Source organism: Trichechus manatus, unplaced genomic scaffold (genome assembly GCF_000243295.1).
Source record: "Trichechus manatus latirostris isolate Lorelei unplaced genomic scaffold, TriManLat1.0 scaffold00064, whole genome shotgun sequence".
NCBI lineage: Eukaryota > Metazoa > Chordata > Mammalia > Sirenia > Trichechidae > Trichechus > Trichechus manatus.
The window spans coordinates 14,040,769-14,051,748 of record NW_004444000.1 but is presented as its reverse complement, the minus strand read 5'-3'; the positions used below and the strand labels follow the sequence as shown (position 1 = coordinate 14,051,748).

At 52.2% G+C, this 10,980-nt stretch overlaps 1 protein-coding gene across 2 annotated transcripts in view; it reads left to right on the top strand.

Annotated features, from left to right (window-relative positions):
- PKNOX2 (PBX/knotted 1 homeobox 2) overlaps nucleotides 1-10,980 on the top strand; it is a 349,742-nt gene that overhangs the window by 629 nt on the left and 338,133 nt on the right. The window lies entirely within an intron of this gene.

Genomic DNA, 10,980 nt, shown 5'->3' with positions numbered 1-10,980 from the left:
AGGGGCGGCGCGCGGTCGGAGCTCCGAGCCTGGGTTGAGGCGGCTCGGGTTGGGCGCTCCGCGGGCGAGGCTGGGAACCGCCCGCTCCAGCTTGGCTTCCTCTCGGCTTCGGGCGTCCTTGGGGTCGGCGCTTACTCGGCGCCACTAGCCTGGAGCTGCCTTCGAGCGGCTGCAAGCGGGAGCAGCCCCCAGGCTGGGGCCGGGTGATAGGAGTCTAGGGGGCGCGGCCGGCTGAGCCTGGCGAGCCGGGGCGAGTAGGGGGTTGCGGGCGGATCAGCGAAACCCGGGCCAGCGAGCTGTAGGGCGGAGAAGCAAGGTTCTGAGGAGCCACGCTCAGGGACGCTCGCCCTGGGAGGAGCGAGAATCTGTAGGGTCACTGGCTTTCCGCGGATTGTTGGGGGGCTTTGGTGAGGTGGGGGAGGTGGAGGGGCCCGTGCCTGAGGCTTGGAAATCGGGAGCCCTCCTGGCTCGAGAACTAGGGGATGAGTTCGTAAAACAGGGGCGAAAAGCACCCCAAGAGAAGAGAGCTGAGGGGGATGGGGCAGGGTCCCGGGTCCGCCGCGCAAAGTTTGCATTTCTTTCTCTCTCGGCTCCCGGCCCCCAGGAAGAAATGAGGGAAGCAGGCCGCCCTTTCCGCGGGCTGTTAAGAGGAGAACCCGGGGTTCCTGCGCGGTGGGGAGACCCGGGCTGGGAATGGCGACGGCGGGTTGTGGATCAGCCCTGAATTAGAGCTAGACTTTAGGGCCAGGATAGAGTTTGGGATATAGGATTCGGGCTGCTTTCAGAAACGGAATTGAAGGGTCGCTGGGTAATTTAGAGATCGAATCCACAGCCCGGCCAGAGCAGGGGCTGGAGGTAGGAGTCGGACACCCGGGCTCAGATCTGAAGCTGGAATCGGAGGAACGGGTTGCGTTTTTAGGATTCGGCCACTGGATCAAGGCTCTTTATCGAGGTTAAGGCAGTTGTAATTTGGGGAGGGTCGCGCGCGCGGGTTCTGACGCTCCGTGGGTGGGAAGGCGTTACAGGAGACGACGAAAGTAGTTGATCCGAGTCGTTGCCGGCAAGCCCCGAATTCCTGCTGCTTCTCCCTGAAAGTGGATCTGTAGGAAGAGAGGGTTTAGGGCGCGCGGGACCCAGTTTTAGGAGAAAGATTCCAGGAAGCTGGCAAATACAAGGGACGTTGTGGGCGAGTGACAGGGCAGCTGGAAGGACTCGGAGTGGATCCTAGGATCCGACTGCAGCTCGGCGGGCTTCGGGAGCCGCTTGGGGGCTGCGGGCGCGGCGCGGTGGGAGGGGGCCGGTGGCCCCCTGGGGCTGCGGCCTGCGCTCGGGTGGCGCTAGCAGCGAGTTCCAGCTTCTTGCCCGAGGCAGGGCGGGCTCGAACTTGGGCGCCCTGACCGGAGCCGCCGCCTCTTCGCCGGCAGGCGCTGCCTGCGCTTCCCTCGGCCCTGCGGGGACGCTCATACGCACGGCCGCGGTGCGATGCTCCGCCTGGGGGTGCGGGAGCTCCGGCTTCTTACCCTCAGCCCACTTGTTTCAGGACTCCTCCAACGTGTTGCTGACTTTTTGGATTTCAAATGCTCTCCAACTGGTGGAAGTCAGGAGCCTCGCATTTTAGGCAGATTTAGGCTACTTCCCCCACCCCAATCGGAGAAAACGATGGTTCACACACAGCACGATGTATCCCCAAAGCCCCAGCCCTTTGCCCTTCCGTTCACTGCGCCATTCTGGCCTTCCCAAGGCCCCAGGACCTCTGGCGAAGGGGGATCTCCCGTTTGTGGACTGGCTGTCTCCCATTCGAGCCGCAACCCCCTAGCTCGGGCCTAGCTCGGGAGTGGGAGAGAGGTCTCGACCCGGGAAGGAGGTATCCCTCTGATCAACTGGGGAGACAGAGTAGGGTGGGAGGAAGGAGGAAGGTTTGAAATTCCCTCCGTACAATTTGGAACCCACCCTCCCTGCCCCGGACACCCCTCGGTTGGCCAGCCAGATAGCCCTTCCGGGACGCAGAAGACGCGGGACCCACGCATGGCCGCGGCGGCCCCGGGAGTCGCGATCGTCGCGGCGGCGGAGCTTTAGGGCTGTTGTTTCGCAGGCTTGGAATTCGTGCGCCCCCTTCTCCCGCCGAGAGCCCGAGGGGGGAGGGAGCCGTGACCCTAGGAGGCTCCCCTGTCACCGCCTCCCCTTTGTGAGCGCGAAAGGAGAGAAAGCCGCGAGAAAAAGAAGCTGCTCAGGCTTAGGGGCAGGGGGTTACTGGAGGGACATGGGCTCGGCCGCCGCTCCCAGTCAAATGCCTCGTGCAAATTGCACTGGAGTGTACCCAACTCGCGACTGGCTGTTTTATGATCCTCTCTGGGAGTTTACTGCTCTCTGCTTTTAAGTCTATAGATTGCTTTAAGTTAATGAAAGTGCTGCTTTTAAAAGCGGGCTTTTATTATGTGGCAGTGGCACGTCCCGAACCACCCCTTTACTCTTCCAAAATGGGCCTGTTTAGAAAGAGGGAGCTTGCTGGAGTTCCCACATGGACGCAGCTGGGAGGGTGAGGCCGTGTGACAATGAGGATTTAATAAAAGTCAGTGTCCCAGTAATCCAGAAAGATGCATTCACCTCTTTTCCAGCCCAATTTCATCTGTACGTTCCTCTATTGCCCCTTAGGCTTGCACTGAGTCTGTTGGTTTACATGTTGCTGGGTGCGTCACCCGTGCTCCTCCCACCCCCATTCCTAATATGTAGGCCCGACCTTGTTCAGTTAAACCCAAACCGGATTTCAGTGTTCCAAACCCAGTGCCAGTCCAAACAGCAACTAAAATATTTACTCGGGGATTTGAGGAGGGGCTTTACCTTGCATATAGGAAGATAAAAGTGTTAAAATGGCCGGAAGAAAAGCCGGGAACCTTGGGAAGGCACATGGCCGGCTGTTCTTCAGCTCTGTTTTCTTTTTCCATCTATTTGGCACAAAAGGTGACATGACAGGTTTTTGAACCAGGTCCTCACACAGAAACTACAGTGGGGCTGGGTTGTGGCTTTGACCGCATGTCAGAACCATTTAAAATGTGGTTACTTGTTCAAAGCTCAAAGCTTCTCCAAGCTGGCTTTCATTAACTCTACACCAGTTGCCTGGAAGTTCAGTAGCAATAAATTGTATAAACACATTTGAAGTAAGTTAGTGATGAAATAAGGATAATTACTGTCCTGTGAGTGGAGAATCCTGGATTCACGGAGTTCTAGCGTAACTGGAAACATACCTTCTCTCCCTTGCCTTGATGTTTATGGGGGCACCAGACTGTGTGTTAAATTTCTTTCCGCTGTGTCCATCTTCAACCTGGGGCTGCAACTCATTAGAGACCAAGGCATGCCTAGAAAGCTAAAAGGCAGGGTTTTAAAGGGGTGTCTGTTAGCCTGCTTTAGGGACAAGCCCACGCTGACCAACCTGACTTCCTTATTCCGCATGAATGCAGTGTGCAACCGAAACAGCAGCAGCAGAAAGAAAAAAAAAATAAAAACAACAAAAAACCCGTTGCCGTCAAGTCGATTCCAACTCATAGGGACCCTATAGGACAGAGTAGAACTGCCCCATAGAGTTTCCAAGGAGTGGCTGGTGGATTTGAACTGCCGACCTTTTGGTTAGTACCCGTAGCACTTAACCACTATGCCACCAGGGTTTCCCAACAGCAGCAGAGCAGGGGCAAATTAGATTTTTAACTGTTAGTGGCTTAATAATACTGTGTGGTTAAAAACTGAATTTGTTTTTATTAAAGAAACAACCTATAAAATTTATAGGCTTCCATCCAACGTGTTGCAAGATTTCCTTGCTATTTATTTAACCCCCCCCCTTCTGAAATTCTATCTCCAATTCCAGACTTTTGTTCCTGATTTACTGAATCTGGAGCACATTTCCTAAATTAGCTCGAGGAAGGTGAGAAATGCTGTTATAAGTTTCCCGTTTCCTATGCCGTGTGGCACAAGGGCTGTGACGCTCTCAGATATATATAAATGTGGGATGCAATTGCCAGAGGTGACGGCGTGTGAAGCAAAGTGTCTGGATCAAACAAAATGCAGATCAGAGTATTGGGAGGGCGAAAATGATAACACCCGAGAAAAACGGAGGAAGTTGTATGGAAAATGAAATCAAGAGCCACCGTTAGCGCCAATGCCAGCCAACATGCCGCACTTTGCATAAAGCACTTCACGTGAGATCCGTGGCTTATCGCAGACTGAGTTATACTGAGACGCAGAATTTAGCAGGAGCTGCACTCACTGGGCTCTGTCCAGGCTGTATGGCCAGGCTGTGCTGCAGAGGGGATCTGCTAATTTAATTAAATCTAATACCTGGTGGGAAGTGGCCAGGACACAGGGTTGGCGGATCCGCACCCTGAGCTAGTGTATGGGCTGAAATCTGGGGGCTTGGCCGTTATATACAATGTTACTGCCTTGCTCCACCAGACCTTCAGCTTCTGAACCTTGGTTTCTTCATCTGTGAAATGGGATGAATCCGTCACACACATTCCTTGTTAGGCTGTGAGGAGTAAAGGACAAGGCAGAGTCCTGCACAGGGTTCACCCTAAAGGACGTAGGAGGCAGAAGGCTTCTGGCAGCAAAGTCACACTTTTGGGTGCGTTTTCTTTCTTTGCCTGGCCCCAGAGCCTCACCCCACAACCCTAAGGAGTTCTCACTTTGGTGAGGGGCTGAACTCTTGCTGTTCTTTGCATCCTTGAATTGGGATACCCTGCTGGATTCCAAAAACCACGTACACTCTATCAGGAGGGGCAATTAAGGCTGAGGTGCGGAGCCCGCCTGCTTATTCCCAACGATGCTCCCTGGAATAGATTTCCTACAACACATGAACGTGGAATCGGACTTACTGGAAACTCTGCCCCTTTTCTTCCTGTCACTGGGGAGGCCTGCACCCTGACTGACATTTAGGCAGGTCGCAGGGATGGGGGCTGCGCTGGAGCTCGCCACAGCCTGAACCTTGCTTAGCAGTCTTTGTGCTGGCAGATTAAAGCAGATTCTGGGCCAGAAAGCCCAAATAGTTACACCGAGCACTTACACAAAAGTGTATACTGCATTTATACGTAGCCTTCTCTCATTCCAGTGCCTGATTTTTAAAAGCTACCCCTGATACTGCACACGTAGCCCCTTGGAATGGGTTTCTTTACTTCTCGCTGGTCCATGGCGAGTCCTTAGGTCAGGTTTCCGTCCACATGTTCATCTAGCTGCAGGGCACATCTCAGTTTCCATTTTGATTGGAAGGGGAACGGGTGCCTGGCGTGGGTGGTCATAGACATGCAGTGGGGGTAGAAAAAGCTTCAGTTTTGCTGAGACGATGCATGGCAAGTGGGGGAGACAGGCCTTCTAATAGACCTTGGGCCTTTCCTCGGTCCCAGAACCTCCAGGAGTGAGGAGAAGCAAGCGCTCAGGCAGCTCAGCTCATCTCACGCCGGAAAGAGAAGCCCGACCGGGACTCGCTGCAAATGTGTTGTCTTCAGGGGGATCTGCTGGTTGGCTTGGATGCCTCCCGGCTGGCCTGCCTGTCTGGGTTTCTAATTACAAGAAGGACGTTTCTGCTAAGACCTATCTCACTAAAAACACATCCCTGCGTGTAATAAGAAACCCTAAACCAGGCAGGATATTTTAAAACCGAAGTCATGAAGATTAGATTAAGCCTCCACCAAACAGCTTGGTTCTCGTATTATTTTTGGCTGGAATGTGGAGAAAAGCAGCTGGCCCTGGGGCCCGCGGCAGACTCCTGAGGGTTCGGATGGGGCCGGACTGGGTGGCGTAGCTGTTCCTTTCTCTGCTTAATAAGAACGTGGCCAATTTCGGTATGGCTCAGTCGAGTGAGTTAGTGGGGGTGTCAGTGCGTGATGAGGGAGGCTGGGGGAAGGGGCCCATCCAGAGGGGCCAGAGAGTGGTCGCAGAACCAGCAGGTCACAGAGCAACAAGAATGCTTTTAAATCACCCTCCCTATCAGGACTTACTCTTCTGTGTTCAGCTTTTCCTTCACTCCCACCCCCATCCCATTCCTAGTAAACCCAGCCATCGGGTATTTGTCTGGGTGAAAAGAGGGAGCAAAGAGCTGCTCCAAATTTCCTGCAGGCAGACCCCAGGAACCTGGCTTCATGGTCCTTGTCCTGTCCTGCTGGGGAGAGGCAGCCAGTGCCACTTTCCATGCATTTGTGTGCTGGGCTTGTCCACCACCACCTTCCCTCACGTCCCCTGCCCTGCTCTGCACACAGCGAGCAGCACCCAGGCCACAGTGCGGACTGGCCGTTGGTTCAGGGTTTGGTGATGGTGTCAGTGACCTAAGGAAAGGCCCAAACCATGTCCTATGGAAGCAAAAAAAAAAAAAAAAAACAGACCAGAAAGTATGTCCTCTGGGAGCCACAGCGTGGTATTCATTCATTCCTTTGTTCCTTCAGTCAGCAAATAGGTGTAGAGTGTCTTCTATGTTCCTGACACAGTCCTAGGTGCTGAGGATACAGCAGCAAAAACAAGTAAAGCAGATACATGTAGCCATGAGTCGTCCTCAAGGCGCTTCCTTGCTGTGGGTGTACTGGAAAGGCTATAGGTGTTGCTAACATCTGAGAAAACTGCATTTGGAGCCTAGTTCTGCTGTTTACTAATTGCATGAATTTAGACAAGTTGCTTGACATCTTTGATCCCAGTTCCCCATCTGTACATTGGGAAATGCGAGTACCTAGCTCTTAGGATTGTGGTGAAGGTCAAGTGGAGAGAGCCTTTGTAAAGGACCTAGCACTGTGCCAGGCACAGAGTGGACGCCATCTTGGTTGACTCTCCTCCTCCATGCTATTTTGGAACTGATGATCCAGTTAGTGGATTATCCAACTTCTCCTTTCCTTTGTGCTTCCATAGGATGTGGTTTGGGCCTTTCCTTAGGTCACTGACACCATCACCAAACCCTGAGCAAACGGCCAGTCCACACTGTGGCCTGGGTGCTGCCCACTGTGTGCAGAGCAGGCCAGGGGCCGTGAGAAAGGAGAGATCCAGGGGCCCTGCCCTCAGGGAAGGTGGTGGTGGACGAGCCCAACACACAAATGCACGGGAATGACATACAGACACACAGAGGTGACATGAAGAAAGGAACGAACCAGTTGTTACAGGAAAGAGGCAAAAGTAGAGCCGGATGGTGCCCAGTAATCAGAACAGAGTGGAGTTAAACAGGGCCACTTCTGAGACAGGCAAGCTCAGTTAGAGGAGGGAGAGGGAGGGCCAGCAGAGCTGGGCTGCAGGGGGAGGGATGAAACGTGAGACTTGGCAGGTCAGGGTGCTCTGGTGCTGTCATCAGGGATTACTGGGGAGCAGCTTGAACTAGAATGAAGATCTCATCCCCCTCTGACTTCTGAGTGGCCACAGTGGGCTGTCATTGCTTCAGGAGTACAACCTAGGGCTTCCTGTTGGGGATTGGCTTCTTCTACACATTGAGAGGTTTCTGGAAGGGCTTTTCTGTGTTGACGTCTCAATGGGTACAACTTAGGCTACTGATTTAGAGTACAAAGCAAACAAACTAACTTCCCCCCGGTTACAACACAACTATGTCACCCAGTCTCCCTGCTTTTCCTAAGCCAAGAGAGCAGAGACTATCGGCCCCACATCTAGCCCTCTGCTCTCTCAGGGTCCATGAAGCCGAACAGACGTCAGTGTGGCTGGGACGGTGGAAGGAACAGGGGTCTGTACTAGAAGTCAGAGGACAATGGAGTCTACTCTAGACCCTGTGTGACCTTCCACAAGTGACTTACCTTCTCTAGGTATCAGTTTTCTCCTCACTCATCCAATGAAGGGCTGGCACTTGCCCTCAGAGGTCCCCTTCTGCGCAAAGTTCCATGATTCTGTTTGCAGTGATAGGCTCAAGTATAGCAACGGCTGTGAGGATGGTGCAGGACTGGGCAGTGTTTCATTCTGCTGTACGTGGGGTCGCTATGAGTCAGGACTGACTCGATGACACCTAACGACAACAACACCACCCACCACCAACTGGATTGCTTCATACGTAGTGGTCGTTGAGACAACCCCAGCAAACAGCAAGCAGAGAATCCTAACAAAGGCGGATGGCCAGTGCCTGGTCCCTGGGTTGACTTGTGTTTTACGGTCTCAAGGACACGGAGAGATGGGGCTTTGGTTCCTTGATGGTCTCCCCGGGGAACATGGATGCATCCTAGCAATAGCAGTTAGCCCCGGGAGGCCAGTCTTTGCAGTCTGGAGACCCACTGGCCTCCTTATAATAATCAACATTTGCTTCTTTTGCTTAGGCAGCCTGGTGTTGGCAAGAAAGAACACAGGCTTTGGAGTCAGATTCTGGGTTCTGATCCTGCTTCCACTACTAAGAAGCTGTGTGTCCCTGGGCATCTCACCTAATCTCTCTGAGTCTCAGTTTTCTCAGCTATCAAATGAGGATAATACTAACACTGAGCACGTAGGTCTGCTGTGAAAACTCTGAAAGAAAATATGTAGAAGTGCCTGGCACCAGGTGAGCTCCTGGTGAATATTAGCTTTATTTCCTGACGAAGCACGCCCTCACGCAGGCTCTCACTGATCCTCACAGCTTTGTGGAGTAGGTAGAATGGGTGTTGTTATACCATTTTACAAATGAGCAGAACTGAGGCTGAGAGAGGGGCTTGGGAGGTCCAGGAAGAGGGCACAGATGTATCTGCCAATTCACGCGATGGAGCGCGTTAGTTAGGGTAGCCCAGGTCTACCTTTGACAATGATGGTTCTTTCTTTGGCCTTTTGGAGACAAAGCAAGAGCCTTGCTGAGCTCAGAGAGGTGCTTTGCCCCAGACTCCGCCCATTCCTCTCCTGAGAATTTCTTTCAAGCAATAATCTGAAATTTCTCCCCCACCCCGTTACCCGTACCTATGTTTGGCAAATACCTGGGAGAGCTACTGGCTGTTATGGAAACCAAAACCTAGAAGAAGTGCTATTTTTTCACTTCCACAAACCCTTCCATCACAGGCGGTGGCTGGGCCAGACAGCTCCAAGTGGCAGAGGTAGACTTGGGGGCCGAGAGGTGTAGTGACGGTGATGAAGGTGGGGGTGGGGGGCAGAGCAGCAGTGTGGCCTTTGCCCTCCATCTGCCAGCCCAGGCCGTAAGCTGAACTGGGAGCCCCATGAAGAGATGCCCTTGGGGGCGCACACCCATGGTCCACCAGCTCAGAATCCTGACTGACACCAAGGGACATTTAGCCTGTTACTGGGAGGACCTGTCTAGGTCCAGCTGGGCGAGGGGCAGGGCACTCTCCCTCCGCCCCACGGTCGCACAATGGGTCTGGGGCGGGGGGCAGGCCCCACCCAGAGGTCCCTCTCACTGTTGTCACTCAATCAGTGCCTTTTTACTGAACACAACTCTAGTCCAAGGCCTGTGTCAGGCCTTGGGAGTACAGCATGGACTACCAAAAGGTCCCTCTTAAGGAGACATTCCTGCCCATTTCTCAGATGAGACCATCTTCTCTGAAGATTGTTAGTTCTGGGTCCAGGTCAGAGGCAGGCAGACAGCTCAGAGAGACCCCAGACGCGAGCCCTCCCTGTGGATCCATCCAGCGGTCAACAAGCCTGGCCCGAGCGCACTGTTTAATTACTGCCCAGTGGTGTCCTACGTGGAGCCCTGGTAGGAACTTGGCTGCCCATCAAAAGGACGGCTGTTTGAATCCCCCAGTCCCTCCTTGGAATCCCTGTGAGGCAGTTCTACTCTGTCCTATAGGGTCACTATGAGTCAGCATGGACTGGACAGCAACAGATTTGCTTTGTGTTTTTTTTTTTAGTGTGCTATGTATAGGAGCCCTGGTGGCGCAGTAGTTAAGCACTCAGCTGCGAAACCAACCGAAAGTTTGGTTGTTCAAACCTACCAGCTGCTTCAGGAGAGAAAAACGTGACCATCTGCTTCTCTAAAGATTTATAGCCTTGGAAACCCTATGGGGCAGTTCTACTCTGTCCTACAGGGTTGCTATGAGTTGGAATCAACTCTATGGCAACGAGTTAGTGTTCTCTGTAAGGAGCCCTGGTGGCACAATGGTCAAGCACTCGGCTGCTAACCGAAAAGTCCGGGGTTTGAACCCATCAGCCACTCCGCAGAAGAAAAGGCTTGGCAATCTGCTCCCGTAAAGATTTCAGCCTAGGAAATCATATAAGGCAGTTCTACTCTGTCCTATAGGGCCACTGTGAATTGAAATCAACTTGATGGCACACAATAACAGTGTGCTATGGGTCTCTGGGTGGTGCAAATCGTTAACATACTTGGCTACTTCCGGAAAAGTTAGAAGTTCTAGTCCACCCAGAAGCTTCTGGGAAGAAAGGCCTGGCAATCTACTTCCAAAAAATCAACAACTGAAAATCTTTTGAAGCAAAACGGAATGCGTGGCTAATTGCCTCCATGAGCAACTGCCTCCTTTGCCATGAGACCAGAAGAACTGGAGGGTGTCCAGCTACCATTACTGAATGTTTTGATCAGAGATTCTATAGAAGAATCCTGATCAAAAGGGGGAAAACGCAGACCAGAATTTCAAATTTTCATGGAATCCAGACTTTATGGAGTCATTGGGGCTGGATAAACCCCAGAAACTATTACTCTGAGATAATTTTTAAACTTTAAACCAAATATAGCCCCTGAAGTCTTCTTAAAACCAAACAATAGTATAGCTTAATTAGTAAATGATGTCTACCGTGAGCATTGTGCTCTTTTAAAAACTACATATATGGGATCTTACTGACAACAGCAACTCAAAAGATTAGATAGGAAACTTCGGGGACAGTGAGTTTCTGTTAATGGGGGAAGAACAACTCAGAAAAGGAGGGTGATGATGGTTGCACAACTTGAAGAATGTAATCACTGTCACGAATTATGCAAGGAGCAATTGTTTAATTGGTATAAGTTCTGCTATGTATATTCTGCACAACAACAAAAATGATAATAAATTGAAAAAAGAAAACCCTATGGAGCACAATTATACTCTGACACATATGGGGTCA